The 17320-nt window shown below is 39.4% G+C and overlaps 1 protein-coding gene across 3 annotated transcripts in view; it reads left to right on the top strand.

The window, feature by feature from the left end:
* The window catches only part of LOC145997184 (diacylglycerol kinase theta), a 262475-nt gene that overhangs the window by 82527 nt on the left and 162628 nt on the right, over window positions 1–17320 (top strand). The window lies entirely within an intron of this gene.

Below are 17320 nucleotides of genomic sequence, written 5' to 3' on the forward strand. Positions count from 1 at the left end.
CTTCCCCCGGAGAGATGGCGCTGGTAGTGAAGTGTTCGACCGATAACCGCGCGATGGTCTTGCAAATAAACACCTTATCGCCAGATGGCGGTGATGTTCCTTATTCTTTCGTTCTTTTGTTTTGGACTTAACAACTTTTAAGCTGTTTTTCTCCATGGATTTATTGTAATGTTCCCCAATCCCTTGTACGTATGCTGGGATGAACGAAACAATTGAACAATGTGAACATAAAAAGCACAGAATAACACCTAGGGCAATAAATTGTCCAATACAATCGTGTTCGTGGTTGAAAAATAAAAGTATAGCCAATAGAACGGAGCAATCTTGAACATTACTCAACCTTAGTACACCTTCCACATTACTCATCGAATATGTCGGTGTTGTATGTGGGAATTGAATGTTAACTTTATTCAGAATCACAATTCAGTTCTGTAAGAGAGCTTGTATTAGTTGACGGTGACGAGTTTGTTTTCGACCAGAATACAATTAAGTTTTGGTTATCAGAGGAGACACTTCTGAATGTATATTCATGGTGTCCCAATAAAATGTATACAAACTTTGAATGATTATAGCGTCAGTGTTTATTAAGAGACAGTTCATTTTCAAAATTTGAAATAATCTACATATACGAATAACTTTCTTTTTTATCAACGCCTGTTTGCAAACTGATGACCGTTTTGGTCAAGGCACTGAAGCAATGGAATCCTTCAAATGAAGAATCTTTAAAGTCGGTATTTGTGCGCATTCTCGTCCAGTCGCTGTCCTGAGTTCGTCGACTCTTGCACCCAGGGGTGCCCACACAAAGGGGGGGTGGCATTTTACACCTTAAATACCCCATATTTAATCCATTAGATGAATAAAGAAAGTATTTAAGGGTATCATCGAAGGGGTGGGGGAAGGATCATCGAACTCTTACATATTTCTGGGGGGATTGTGAATTAAACGGTGTGGGAAAAGTATCCAACTCTAGGTCTTAGATTATGGCGGATATTTTAGCTAGAGGGGGATTGAGCATTAAATTGAGGGGGTATCCAATCCTTGTGTATTACTATTGTCTTAGATTGTTCCGGAAATAATGGTGTGGAAACAGAATTAATTTTTTGTATAAGGCAATATCCACTCTTCAATATCAAAATTCGCATGGAAATTTTGGTGGTAGGATTGAGTATTAAATTTAAAGGGGTAGATAGGAAGCTCTTGATAAAGTGTTAAATCTTAAGATTGTCAATGTATTTCTGTAGAGGAGAGAGAGTTAGAACATTAAATTTCGGAGACTGTATTTAGCGATATGGTATCCACACGTTTTCGACCCCGAAAGTGCCAAAAGAGAAGCTGGAACAGACTAAATATCTCGGGATCCTAAGAAAGTATTGACACCCCGTTAAATTAATATTCTTGAAAGCCTGCAAAGAAATGAATGTAAAAATGTTGTTGCTCGCTTCGCTCTCAATAATGTGTTGCGGGAATGCATGTTTGGCGCTTTGCTGAGGTGAATGTGAAGCTTTATACTATAGCTGCATCACAAGACATAAGCGATATTCTTGATATTCATTAATAACATCACTTCTTCAAATTAATGCTTAGTGTTGGTATACTGCTTAATTTAAAGCAGGTGCACCATTTGGAACAAAAATATATCGAATCTGCATTTCTAACTTCTTGTCAGGAAAATTTTTCTTTAACAAGTTAAATTTGCACTGAAGATAATATCCACGTAATTATTGTTATGGGACTAAAATAATTATATTTACCCCCAAGAAAACGGGGCGGTGGGGGTGAGTTCTTTGAAAGAGGAACCGTATTATATTATCGCCCAGAGCTTAAGAATTTCTAGCTAGGGTTCTGTAATGTCTCGTGAAACAATAATTGAATCGGTCATGGAGGCTGGAACCAGTAGCGGCTTCTGCCTATTCGCACATTCGCACGTGCACACCCAAATAAATCTGCAATGCAATTAATTTTAATTATACTTATTCACTTAATACTATCTCCTTCAAAACATCAAACGTTCCCACGCCCAATCGGCGACCATATCTTCATGTTACGAGCGACTGCAGACTGAGGTTCGTTCGTTTCGCACAAGTGGCAGTGCGCTCAGATGCCGCTGTTTGCAGGACGCTAGGAAAGAGAAGGATTGCCTCCTATAGCTTGCAGTATTATGGGCTATGCGAGCACCACCAGTGCTGTGTTCACGCAGTGTTGCAATCCCATTGCATTCGAGATCGTGTGGCGGAGTGGACGCAGCCCACACATCATCGTAAATCGAGGGATTTTTTTTTGGAAAAGGGACATTTCTATGGTATCTTCGCCCACACTGTTGTTCCGAGCATGCCTGGCGCAAAAGAGAAGGGGAGGAAGGAGGGGAGCAACTGAGACTGAAACGCGTGTTTCAAACAATATGTCTTGCATTGCCTTTTCTTAGTGCAGCAGCTTGGTCATAATAAACTGTTCTTATGGCGCTGTAGTCGATCAACGTGGGGTGGGGGGGGGGATCTTTGATCAGTCAGCTGTTTTCATTGTGTTCCAGTTCATGCGTTGCAAGAAGAATTGTTACACTGTCAAAAGCTCGTTCCTGTTTCATTGTTTGATTTCATGATGAAAGCTAAAACTCTACACAGCGAAAGCATATACGTCATATTTAACGTTATTTAATAGTTGGAGGGAAGTTAGCTACAAAGCGCGTAGCGACTGCAGTAATAATACGGACACAGCGGAAGGGGAAAACATCTTAAATACGAAGCAGGCAGTGGGTACTGAGTGAGAAATGTTATTTTCTTTCATTATTATTCTCTTGATTTTGCGTGATTTTGTTATTTTGGTCACTCGGTCATTAGAAATAAACAACTGCTTGATAGATTACAACTGATTTTCTGCATGTTGTCTTTGGATCAACTACCTTGTTTGCAGAGCGGCTTCAGATAAAATTTTCATCCGGGCGAGGTGTTGCCCCCTCTTTTCCACCCTGGTGCTTCTACTTTCCACCTTGCTCTAATGTAAATCATGGTCATGGTATATATTTACGGTTTTGATTACGAGAAATAATAGCCCTATTTTAAAAATACTTTGAGTGTTACTGTTGAAGAACACGTTTATTGTATGTTATTTAATACATATATAATGACATCAAAGTAACAGTAATCATTTAGCTTAAATTCCTACATGATTTTGCAATATGCTTATTAAGTTATTCAGCAGAAACTTCAATTAATTCTTGAGTACAAGAAATCCAACTGTTTTTAAAAACAAATAGCCACACACCCGGTGGAGGCACATAGTGGTTGGGATCACACTTTAAACTGTAGGTCGTGTCGGCTTTTCTATGCGTGGATCTAAAAAATAAACTCAAACAAATAAATAGCCAAGGCTGAAGTGCACACCCATAGAGCCAGACCACCAACCGCCACTGGCTGGAACATGTTATTTTGTTTGCCAACGTTGAATCATCTATCTTTATCTCAAGTTGTGTAACAATTTGTGCTAAATACTCAAATTGTGAGTTTTATAAACCCACTCACAAACACTGTTTATATGCATATTTACATAATTTAATTTACTACATTTAACCAATCAATGTGCTAGCTTTAATTTTTTTTTTTCGAAAATCGATCAATTAAAAAATATGGACAGTGTAACATGGTATTTCATTCAGATACACATCAATTATTACGTATTAATCCAAACTATTTTGTGGGGATTATGACGATCGATTTTAGGGGCGGTGCTGTGTGATGGGCATCTCTGTTTAGGGAGGAGGGGCAGATCAAGTATAGTGTTCAGTAAAGCTAAGAAAAAAGTCACTTTCGGTAGACAAGCTGTCGTAATTAATTACTCTGTGGGGATTACGATATGGTTTGAGGACGCAAATGATATGATTTGGGGGGAACGCATGACATGATTGGGGGGGGGGGGGTGCGTTATTAGCCTTGGGGAGGTTGGGCATTTATACAAAATGTAATATTTATTAGAAAATTAAAACACTACATTTAGCAAAATTTAGGAAGAATATTAGATTTACTCGAAAAACTAAATAGCTTTATCATAATTTATTTACGATCTCATGTCAAACCCAGGAGCCCTGGTGTCGTAGCGCTCTGTGCTAACCACTCCGCCATGAAAGTCTCCAAGACCGAGAATCACTGATTATTTTATTTCTCTCTCCTGCCACTTTTGGCTAATCGCGAAGACGAGGATCATTGGTGATAAGTTGAAACGAGTGAGAGAACAATCAAAAACATACATGGATGACACACACCAGACCCACGGAGGATTAAGCTGTCCGTAAGTCGAAGCACCAGATCTTCGCTAGTCTGCAAGATGCAGTCCAGGGTGTAATATGTTGAAGGGAGGTTGACAATTGGGTGTCGTCACAAAGGGTCACCCCGAGACCGATAACGAGACGAGGATTTACACCTTGAGATATCTCGAAACTGCGGATGGTCACAATATCCGGATAACGGATATTCGGATTTCATATTAGTGGAAGGAAGGGTAAAGTGGCCAGTGCGGGCAAAGTGGCCATGTGAGTTTTCTTCGCTGTATAGTGCTTCCGCCACGCGGGAGCCGGGCGAAACAGTCGCCACGGATGCTGTCAGTGTTGTCTGTGACTTTGAAGTGGGAGGCTGCACTTTTGTAGATGTGAACTCATTTTATTGTTTCTTCGCAAGTCTGATTTTAGCTATAAGTGGTACAAATTGTTGATTATAGCTAAGTAATAGTAAGTGTTATAATTAGATGCTCTTGTGCTGTTTGATCAGCGTGAAATAACCTTTTAAATTATGCGTGTTTGAAAACGCTAAGTCATGTAAGTTAGACGTCAGAGCACAGTTCTTGTAATGGCGTCGTTCCGGGCAAAGTGGCCACGAAACAGACAGACTCGAAAGGCAATGAAGGATGGATTAGATGTTTAAAATGTAAGAAGTGGGCACATGAAGAGTGCGCCGGTTGTGACGAAGAAGATGATGAGTTTGAGTGCGAATCTTGCAAATATGTCTACGCCTAATCCTTTATTGATACACTATTGATTACGAATTATCTTGTAAAGATTTCATATTTAAGGTAATACTTAAAAACATAATACTTATTCTTAATGTATATTACTTCAGCTTGTGTTCATTAAATACACACTCTGAATCAATGTGATTTGTTCATTTACCTATGCAGGTAAAATGGAAAGGGGCTGGCCACTTTACCCAACCTAGGCGGGCAAAGTGGCCACTTCGTACTTTTTTTTTTAAAAAAAAAGGTAACGTACATTTCTAAACAAGAAAAAAAAATATTTGGAAGTAAAGTTATTATACTTACTATTGGTCTATGTTTCTATAACTTTGCTGATTAAAGAGGTATGATAAGAATTCATCAAACCTTAGAGTGGCCATTTTACCCTTCCTTCCCCTATACCTAACCGTTTCGAATATAACTGATAATCCGAATATGTGGATAGTACAGATATGAAGGAGGATTTGTAGAAAATCCCCATACTGAAATATGAACATGACGAGTAAAAAAATATGCGGATAGCCCGTTAAACGGATAAATGATTAAACTGTCCGGATAATGCATACATTCGGATACTGGGCATTTAGAATTATCCGAATATCCGGATACCAAGATAATACCTATATTCCGAATTTCCGGATAATCCGTATTCAGAACAATCGATATCCAAATACAGTAAAACCTCGTTAATCCGGACTAATGGGGGATAAGTTGATCGGTTTAACGAAAGTCCGGATTAACTGAAATAACCTAAAATAACAGTAGAAAGTGCATTAGAACTCCATTTATAGCAACAAAACATGTTTATTATGGTGTATTTAAAGGGCATAAGCCTAAGTACAGTAAAATGTAAAGCAATACAATGCAATACGTTACAGAGCAATATGACGAATGCAATTGCTGACTTCTAGCCACATGTACGAGAAAACCTTGCATTCTACTTTTTTGTGGGCCTTTTGCCTGTCCGGATTAAGCGAAGTTCGGCTTATCGGGGTCCGGATTAACGAGGTTTTACTGTATATGAAATCCGAATTAGAAAATTATCCGATGTCCGGATAAAGATGTCCATTTTTGAAAAGTTATGACGAAATGTAACCATGACATGTTCAGGTTATTGTAAAATGGCCATTGTTGCATTTTCAATGAAAAATAATTCCTTAGATACTATAGGATAGGACCGATACCCTTACCGATTCGCAGGGATACCGATACAGACGCTTCATATTTTGTTCAAAATATTGATTAATGTTAGCAGGCGAGTATTCCACTCCACTTATAAGCATCACTATACCAGTATTTTGCCTTAAATAATCCAAAAATACATAAAAATATTAAAATACATAATAATATAGGTGGAAAATCAATTGTCACTTCGAATTTTACATTTTTGTGAACCCTGCAAAAGATCCAAACGGCCGGTAAAGTTGAAGTCTTGATTCGAACGTCACTTTACTTCAAAGAAAGTTCCGAAAGATCAATTTCCCTCTGACAACTATATGCCAGGTCCACGTGGAGCCCAGTATATCCTCCCCTCAAACCTTTCCCACCAATAGCGTCCGTTTCAGGGACTGACAGCCCTTGTCAAGTCCACGTGGAGCAAATAAGATGTTGCCAATTCAGTTTCTTTAGATATTTCTCAACGTGCGGTTGCCGTTGCATTATCTTTGCCAGGTTGTGTTATTGTGATGTACTATATTTTTTATGCAATGTGGAGAAGACTTTGGGAGTAACACGTCGCAGTGAATGAATGGATGTCTAAGCACTGCAGGTGAAAGTGACAACCGCGCTTTACAGAAACACAGATGCTGGCTCGAAACCAGATACGCGTGCGGTTAGCTTCCTCTCGAGCTACGTCAAAGATAACCGAACTGGCGTTCGAATCAGGACTTCAACTATAGCCTGAATGAAATTCAACTTGTACTTTACGATACCGATACCAATGTTATCGGCAGTGGTGGAGATTAGGGGGCATGGGGGAGCAGTTGCCCCCTACTTTTCGCCACTTTGGCCCCCGCACTATGCTAAACCTAATATACAAAGAGAAATATCCCGCCTTTGCCCCCAGTTTTGGCACTCTGCGCCCCCCGGTTTTGGAACCCAATCGCCGCCAGTGATCGGTATCGGCCTAGCCCGATTTAATACCTAACCTATGCTAAAACTGTCTGAGTTGAAGGTTGCATGACTGGTCCCATGTGGTACACTTTACTTCGATTATTGTCACTTTTGGCTAATCGCGAATATAAAGGTGAGTGGTGATAAGTTGAAATGGACATAATGTTATAAAGGCCACTAGCTGATTATCCAGCGTTGCCCGGATATTTATGTATGCCAATGTTCTTTTAGACAGGAAAATAATGAATTCTAACTATAGTGTAAAATGTAACTAATTTTAATTTTAATTTAAACACAGCCTGAATGTTAGACAACCCGAGAAACACTGTCGTTGTGCGGATTGCATAGAGTCACGGGTGTCTGTTTGTGCGGAATTTAATATCGGTGCTTCTCGATTATTTTTACATGTCACCCCTTCCCACCCCACTCCTAGGGGTGCCAGGGGTGTCTTACCCCCACAGTATTTATTTCCAGATTGCAAGAGATACGCGAACCAAGTCTGGTTGATATTGCTCCAGGCGTTCGAGAGTTATGCTGGAACAAACAAATATACACACCCACAGACACACACGTACATCCATTTTTTTTATATATAGAAGATGAGTTCAGGCGCCAGAGCCTTGTTAGTTTGCAAAATACAGTCGAGGGTGTACCTCGTGGAAAGGAGGTTGACATTTATGTCTCTCCCAGAGGGTTATTCCTAGACCGAGAACAAGCCAGGGATTTACACTTGCAGACGTCTCGAAACCTCACGAAATCTAGCCATGATATTTTCGGACGATTATAAAACGCTTGTGTTTGTTTTTAAGTCTACTTTATGCGCAGAAGGGCAAACCGGGACTGGACCTACAGTTTAAAGTAGGATCCGAACCATTATGTGCTTCCTTAAGGTATCTAACTCGACAGCCTTTGACTACAATGTGACGACGCTACCACTGCGCCGTCCCCATTGTAAAATTCAAAATTGGTCATTGTTGCGTTTTCAGTAACAAAGCTTTCCTGATAATTAACATCAGGGTTGTTAAATTCAATTCCGGTCCAAGAGAGAAAATCAGCAACCGTAAATAGGTTCTGGACAGTAAAAGAAACTATTTGTCTGTAAAGTATTTCACTTCGGTCCAGGGACCTTTTTTCGGATGGATTTATATAAGGTCCAGGGACCTTTTTTCGGATGGATTTATATAAGGTCCAGGAACCTTTTTTCGGATGGATTTATATAAGGTCCAGGGACCTTTTTTCGGATGGATTTATATAAGGTCCAGGAATCTTTTTTCGGATGGATTTATATAAGGTCCAGGGACCTTTTTTCGGATGGATTTATATAAGGTCCAGGAATCTTTTTTCAGGATCAATTTAAATACGGTCCAGGAACCATTTTTCAACTAAATTTAAATACGGTCCAGGAACCATTTTTCAAATAAATTTAAATACAGTCCGGGAACCATTTTTCAAATAAATTTAAATACAGTCCAGGAACCATTATCAAATAAATTTAAATAAGGTCCAGGAACCATTTTTCAAATAAATTTAAATACAGTCCAGGAACCATTATCAAATAAATTTAAATACGGTCCAGGAACCATTTTTCAAATAAATTTAAATACGGTCCAGGAACCATTTTTCAACTAAATTTAAATACGGTCCAATAACCATTTTTCAAATAAATTTAAATACAGTCCGGGAACCATTTTTCAAATAAATTTAAATACAGTCCAGGAACCATTATCAAATAAATTTAAATACGGTCCAGGAACCATTTTTCAAATAAATTTAAATACAGTCCAGTAACCATTATCAACTAAATTTAAATACGGTCCGGGAACCATTTTTCAAATAAATTTAAATACGGTCCAGGAACCATTTTTCAAATAAATTTAAATACGGTCCAGGAACCATTTTTCAAATAAATTTAAATACGGTCCGGGAACCATTTTTCAAATAAATTTAAATACGGTCCAGGAACCATTATCAAATAAATTTAAATACGGTCCAGGAACCATTTTTCAAATAAATTTAAATACGGTCCGGGAACCATTTTTCAAATAAATTTAAATACGGTCCAGGAACCATTTTTCAAATAAATTTAAATACGGTCCAGGAACCATTTTTCAAATAAATTTAAATACAGTCCAGGAACCATTATCAACTAAATTTAAATACGGTCCAGGAACCATTTTTCAAATAAATTTAAATACGGTCCGGGAACCATTTTTCAAATAAATTTAAATACAGTCCAGGAACCATTATCAAATAAATTTAAATACGGTCCAGGAACCATTTTTCAAATAAATTTAAATAAGGTCCAGGAACCATTTTTCCGGATCAATTTAAATGAAATGAAACTTGGACCGAATTTAAATTGTGTAAGGGAAGAGGTTCCCGTCCTGGTGCGGAACCCATTAGAATGTATGGATTCCTGGACCTTAACGACCCTGCCAAACATATTAAAACTGGTTGAATTGATAGAGATATAGCAAACCAGCGTGGCGGTGTGGTTATCACAGCGTTACGTTACGCCAGGGGTCTCGGGTTCGAATCCCGGACTGAGCATTATGTTCCTTGTGACTGTCCCTTCAGAAATTTAATGTCATCACTCATCCTCAACCTCGCGAATAGACAAAACTGGCTGAAAAGCGAAGCATATTAACCAAATGAATCAAACCTAACCTACTGATGAGCCTTCCCGCTTGCGTCGTCGCCTTGTAATCAAGGGGTTCCGGATTCGATCACCCTTAGAGGTTCATAGTGGGTTCGGACTTCACTTTAAACTTTAGGCACAGTCCCAATCAGCCTAGCTGTGCATAGAGTGGGCTTATAAGAAAACTCAACTCCAACCTAACCTACAAAATTTGTCTGAATTGTCTCCTACTGCGGTACTCTTTGTGATGCGTGTGGTTTTAATATGTTTTGTGTGTGTGTCCCTGATGGTGCAGTGGTAGCGTCGTCGCCTTGTAATCAAGGGGTCTCGGGTTCGATAACGGTGGAGGCACATAGTGGTTCGGATCCTACTTAAAACTGTAGGTCCAGTCCCGATTAGCCTTACTGTGCATAAACAGGACTTAAAACACTAACTCAATCAATTAATATAGTGTGAATATGTGTTGCATCATTAAGCCACAAAAATGTATATACATCTATAGTGGACTGGCCACTGTGACAGGCTGTTATCACAGTCGGATAGCCAAGGCGTGGCTGGGTACAAGAAGCTGGAGAGCGAGTATGCGTTGGGTGCAGTGGCAACGGGAGGCTCGCTGGCTGGCTGGCAGAAGAGATCTCTCCCGGCCGCTCTGATCGATTGGGAGCCTGATGTGTTTCCATGGCGACAGATACCGCAGTGCATGTTTCCAAGAAAGGTATCCTTCCGCCGTTGCGAGTGAGTCCAGCAGGAGAGAGGGTTTATATTTAGAGGAGGATGAAGATGCATATGCGTGTGCGTGTCGGGTTCATCCCGTGTCGTTGGGAGGGACGGTGGGGGGTGTAATTTTTTAACTGGTGAAGGGTGGGGTGAGGGGGCATTAAGCAGCATCTCATTCCGGTCGGTGGGAGATGCGCCCCATCCCCCCGCTTCAATGAGGCAGGAAATAGATCGCGCATGCGCGTTTGCACGCACTGAAGACAATGTAATAACGCTCGTTCAAGAATTCGACACGACCCAGTTTGCACATTCCTGCAACAAAAATGACACAGGGTGTAACGGCCGAAAAGTTCGGGATTCAAACTCGGTTTCGCGGCTGCGAAGCAGATGGGCCACAAGCATCTTTTTGAACCCCGCGTTCATCCTACCATTTTCTCTCATTACATCATTTGGGGTCAAAGGGGGTGGGTGACATTTTCCGAGGACACCAAAATTTCAACCACTCTTCCACCACGTTTTCTTGTCTACTAGTCAAGAATAAGTCAAGAAATCAACATGCAGGTCAAGAAAGTCATAAAGAACTCAAGAAATTATGCTTGCGGTCAAGAATTTTTGCTATATTTTTCAGTGTAGTGAATTTACGTTGTTATGTACATGTACTGGGATTTGATAAAATTGAATATTGGGAAATCTAAAATTGTATTGAGTTGTGGATAAAATTTGTTCACTTTGTTTCTTGCGAATTACATTCTTGTATGCGTGAAGTTTTGTAAAAATCTATCTTTTATATATATATATATATATATAAATGGATGTAGGTGTAGGTGTGTGTGTGTGTGTATAATTGTTCTGGCATAACTCTTCAACGCCTGAAGCAATTTCAACCAAAGTTGGTACGCGTATCACTTGCAATCTGGAATGAAATACTGTGGAGGTCAGACACCCCTAGGGGTATGGCTGGGGAGAGGGTGACATATAAGTAATCGAAAACGACCGATATTAAATTCCGCACAAAAACCAGCCGTGACTCTATGCATCCCGCACAACGATGGTGTTTCTCTGGTTGTCTAACATTCAGGCTGATATGAGTTTGCGAAAACGACCGATATTAGTGTGGAAACCACGGTTTTCGGAGTCGCTAAGCTAATTGGTGACATTCAGGATGAAATAAAATTACTTACATTTTACACTATAGTTAGAATTCAATATTTTCCCTTCTAGAGGAACATTTGGATAAATAAATACCCAGGCAATGCCAGGTAATTAGCTAGTATTATATAAAGTAATGTGGCCATTCCCCATCCAGGATGAAGTCTGAAGCATTAATTTTTACACGCATTAATAATGAAAGCAAGTATAAATCTCTAATTAAGTGGTAGGGGTTTGTCATTGAATAAAAATATATATTTTCTTAATTTCAAACTATAACTAAGTAAGGGGAGATTAAATAAATGTGGAGAAAAAGGTCAAGAAAAGTCAATAATTTAGGATTTGTTATTTTGGTAGACACCCTGTCCACGTAGTACATCCTATCAAACTTCCTGGAAAGGGGGCCCATAGGCACCAAATTATAACCCTATTAAGAAAAACATTTTCGATAAAAGTGCACAAGCAGGTCATCACTATTCCACAGCAAACTGCGTTAAAAATACAGTAAAACCTCGAGGTTTTACTGTACCTGCAAGACGTTGAAATTCGTTACAACGATAGAACCTTACATTACACCAGCCCTGCTGCTCTACACGAGTCCATTGTTGAGTTTCATTCATTATTTTGACTTTTAGTTACAAAGAGGACTGAATCAGTGCTTATTTATACGAAAAAGTCAGAAAACTACATTCTATGTTAAATTTAAAGAAACCCAAAGTGGACATTGTTGCCAAAATTTATTAGCTGTTGTCCGGATGTTCTATCAGGTGGTTGAAATTTTCAGGGGCGGGGGAATTTCCTATTTCCGGAGGGGATTCCCCCACCTGAATTCACCATCACCTCGTCACGGGTTCGAATCCCGGCACGGATATTTTCCGAGTGGCCCTTCACCACTTTCATCACATCATTCACTCATCCTCACCTTCGCGATTATCCAAAAGGTAGCAGAAACGGGAGTAAAATTAATCCAATTGAACCTAGTATACCCTGGACTGCATTTGGCAGAATAACGCAGGGTCAAAATAAATTTTTATCCGAGCACGGTGCATTTTTATCCTGACCCCAATTTCGATTTTTGAAAAGTTGGCACCGTATTTGTGATTCCCCCCATATCATTTTATCACCGTTTATTTCCATCGTCGCGATTTTGAAACTCCTCGATGGCGTAGTAGTAACGTCGTTACCTTATAATGAAGCGCTCTCGGGTTCGATACCCGGTGGAGACTCATAGCAGTTCGGATCCCACTTTACACTGTAGGTCCAGTCCCGATTAGATTCGCACAGTGCAGACAAGGGGTGCTAAATAATAGGAATACATTATTGTGTGTCTTTTTCAGTATAGATAGCGCATTAAGCGTCTCTGTGACAGAGAACGTTGAGTGGTCAACACGACATCTTGCCTCCGAAGGTTCCTGGTTCGATTCACTCCCTGACAGGGGGGGCCCACAGTGGGGATTCATGACCCGCCTGCGTCATGGGAATTTTTGCTGGGGACAAGAGTTTATACGAATTCTATATATCTTCACACAAAGATGAGGGAATCGTTTCTTTGACTTGTTATTGATTTTTAGTTATGGTTATTATGTACAGTTTTTCTCCTAAGTGTGGGTGATCACGGCGATGGGATTGAAATTAAACACGGCCTCTTATGCCTTTAGAATCGGTTTGGAAAGGGAGAGGGGACATGCAGTTCGCATTAATATAAGGTTAGTCAAGCAGACAAACTGTTAAGAATATGGTTCAGTACACTAAGAATGGCAGTGAGCGTTTCATGTTAGCAAACATGAAAGCCAAAAGTACCTAAATAAGCCAAAAGTACCTAAATTAAACATACATTGCTTAAATATATCTGTATTATATGAGGGTTGGGGCAAAAGTCATTGCAACTATTTTTTTTCTTGTAGATACCAGCCCGGTTGGAAAATGCGACATATACAGATGAAGGGACGAGGTGGGAACTACATGTGGGGACAGTTGAAACACGCGAACATTGTGCCTCACATATTTAATATTACGATAGTGTACAGGACAATACTGGTTTGATCGTGCAAAATTAATTACATACCTGTTCTACAGTTGACAGAACAAAACCGGGGCTAAAGGCCCTCAAAGTAGTCACCTGCCATGTGCACCACACGCTGCCAACAATGTGGGAGACTCGGAATACCATCTGCGTCACCATTGGCCGCACCATGTGTGAATCGGGTCATCTGTTGTTGCACAGCATTGGCAATGTCGTCCCGTGTCGCAAACCGCCTTCCACGTAGTGGTTCCTTAACCTTGCGTATGAGATGAAAGTCACAGGGCGAAATGTCAGGAGAGTACGGCGGGTGCTCCAATTCTTCCCATCCCCAGCGTTGCAGTTGCCGCCGTGCACACTCTGCTTTATGTGGTCTAGCGTTGTCGTGCAGGATGATTGCACTGTCCAAAAGGTCCGGACGTTTCTCCCGAACGCCACGTCGCAATTTCCAACCGGGCTGGTATCTACAAGAAAAAAATAGTTGCAATGACTTTTGCCCCAACCCTCGTATTGTTCCGCAAATTTTGTCTGGCCAAAATAATTTCAATGAATAATTCGGCATAAAGATGGGGGCAAGGGGAATGTTCTACTTTTGTTGGGGGGAGTGCGTCATAGGCCTTGGGTAGGGAGGGAAGGGCACCCCTGCTCCCTGGACATGGATGATTGCGAGTATTGCTTAATCTGATCATCATTCATATCGGTGATAACTTAATGAAGCAGAAAAGCGACTTAAATTAAGAAAATACATTATCAATTTTACACAATAATGTCATTACACAAAATGAAAGTTAATAATAAGTTAATGTGAATTGGTCTAACGGTTTTACGTCGATTATTTTAATTACATTTATGTTGATGTCAACTGTTATACGAATACAGTAAAACCTCGTATATATGGACCAGTTGGGGGGGGGGGATAAGTTGACCGGTTTAACGAAAGTCCGGATTAACTGAAATAACCTAAAAGAACAGTAGAAAGTGCATTAAAACTCCGTTTATAGCAACAAAACACGTGTATTATGGTGTATTTAAAGGGCATAGGCCTAAATACACTATACAGTACAAAGTCTGCGGGAAACAGAATTTCATTAGTGGTTGACTGCCTTTTCTTTTGGAAGTTCTCTTGTTGACGTCTAGCCACATTTAAAACCTTGCATTCTGCTCTTTTTCTTTTTCTTTTGCCCTGTCCGGATAAAGCGAAGTCCGGCTTATCGGGATCCAGATTAACGAGGTTTTACTGTATCAAGTTTGTTAAGATGAATTTTCAAGTCAAGTACAAAAGAAAGGCGAGTGATACACCGAAATGGATAAGAAACTTCTAATTTCGAAATGTTGATCAACGTTTCCTGTAAGACTTTTGAAAATGTGCCCAAGGGCAAACACTCACCTGGCCAGTGTTATTTTTACAATCGGATTGCAATTTTATCTATCTTCAATGTCTCATATTGTGCTTTCTGTTGTCCAGGATGAATAAGCTGTCCTATCTCGTCGAGATCAGAGAGTTGTAGAGAATTGTCAGGATGGATACTCACCTGAATTCCGGTAATTTGCGTGAATTATTGGATCAGGTAATTCTACGTACGCCTAGGCCCTTCATGGGCTGTTGCGCGAAGGATTATTTATTTATTAATTCTACGTGAATTTTTCCCCGTAGACGTGAAAAATTGCAACTTTTATTATCCAAATCCCATTGAATATATACATATTTATTAATGCTCTGAGGCACTTTTTTCACAGTTGAGCTTTATTTTTTTTATCGAAGAATGAGAATGAGAAGAAAAGAAAGCTCTGAGGAAAATAAAACAGAATTCTCTCAACTTTCAATCTGTTTGGTTTGTTAGTGTCTTTTCAGAACAATCTACATGGTAGGCGGAAGATTATTGCAAGATAAGATATCTTGAAGTTGATTAGGTAAATTGGAGTTTGAAATTCTTATATACAATTAACAATTTTTAGTAGATTAATATATCCCGTAACGTTTGTGACTTGTTTGTAGATGTATTTCGTGCATGTGTATGTGAAATGGCAAATATAAACTTCGGATAGTATTTATCTAGTTTATTACTAAGAAAAATAGACAAATAATATATTGTGAGCATTTGTACAATATTAGAGCACGTACACACTTGGTAGAGTCTTGTCCTTTTCTCGATTCTTGTAATATACAGCGTGTCACTGCACGAACTTTCACGATGTATAAAGGCCATCAAGGTAATTTATTTATGCATACATTTGCTTAAGGTCTCGTGTCCACGGTCAACGCTCGGATAACTGATGTTTAACAATGTATGCAACCACGCTGGACATGCAGTTGAAAAAATGCATGAAATGAAGAAATCAGACGGGTCATTTCAAAGAAATCAAATTTTCACGATTAGTTGCATCAATTTTGATTTGATGAATTTCGAATTCAGTATGTAGAACAAAGGGCGTATTTAGGGGGTCCATGGCAATGCTGTAGTACCAAAATTTTCACTGGGTGTACGCTAAGTATTGTGATGGATGAAATCAACTAACTTTACATTCATTCATGTGAGAATACAGATGATCATGATCTACCCATAATTGACATCAAGAGGCATATTGCAAAAAAAATAAAAAAAATTTGACTAAAAAATTATGAAACTCGTATTACAAGGATTGCATTTCAATTTATAGGATACAGCGCAGGATGTTATTCTATGTATTTATGTGAAGATCTGTTATTGAAACGAAACTACCTATGCCCCATCTCCATTATGTTAACCCTTAGACGACGGAGCGTGTTTTGCCGGTAAACTCGCCAACAACGGAGGTGTTTTTAGCACGAATTTTAAACTTCCGCATATTTTTAAATATAATTTGATATCTCTGGAACTAAGAACGCTAGAGTTACAAATTATACTTCGTTTTGTTCAGTACACATGAGTCTATAAGGCTGTGCTATAAGAACCCAATTTTCCGTTATCGGGTAGTAGAAGAAGGATTGCGCACATATTGCAGATACTTTTCGAAAAAAAATGTAAAGCAAGAAAAAATCGAACGTGATTTTTAGAGGGCTGCCTCCCCTCCCAAATACCGTATTGGCCCGAATATAAGGCGCACATTTTATCCAAATTTCAATTGTGGAAAATTAGGATGCATCTTATATTCGCGACCTTAAAAAAGTTACATTTCGTCAAATCATGCGAAAGACACGAAGAGGAGAGAAAGAAGAGACAAAAGAAGAGTTGGAAAGAGGGTAGAGGGAGAAGTAGAGGAAAACAGAGAGGAAGGCAGAGAAAGTTAGAAGAAACAAACGTAGAGAGAGCATGAGAAGTAAATAAAGAAAGAGAGACAGAGAATGGAAATTCAAATTGTGTGCTGTACGGTTCTACTGTAAGTGTAGTACTGTATAACAGGTGTTATATTTAGTTATAATTGTATCATAGTATATTGGCATCTCTGAACTCCCTGAATCTGCCGGTAAATGGTTACCGGTATTTTCTTTTCTTCCCTCGACTTATATTCAGGTTTCATCTTCTTTTTTTCGCTCCTTCAAATTTTAGAGTACGGCTTATATGCGGGGGCGGCTTATATTCGGGCCAATACGGTATAACAAAAATGAAATTAATTATACCTTACTAATTGCTAATTACATACCTCAAGACTGATGCAGAACTAAAAGCATGTATATTCGAACATTATCCGAGACACAGTATGTCCAAAAA

The sequence above is a fragment of the Lepisma saccharinum genome, chromosome 13 (genome assembly GCF_977018435.1).
Source record: "Lepisma saccharinum chromosome 13, izLepSacc3.1, whole genome shotgun sequence".
NCBI classification, from domain to species: Eukaryota; Metazoa; Arthropoda; class Insecta; order Zygentoma; family Lepismatidae; genus Lepisma; species Lepisma saccharinum.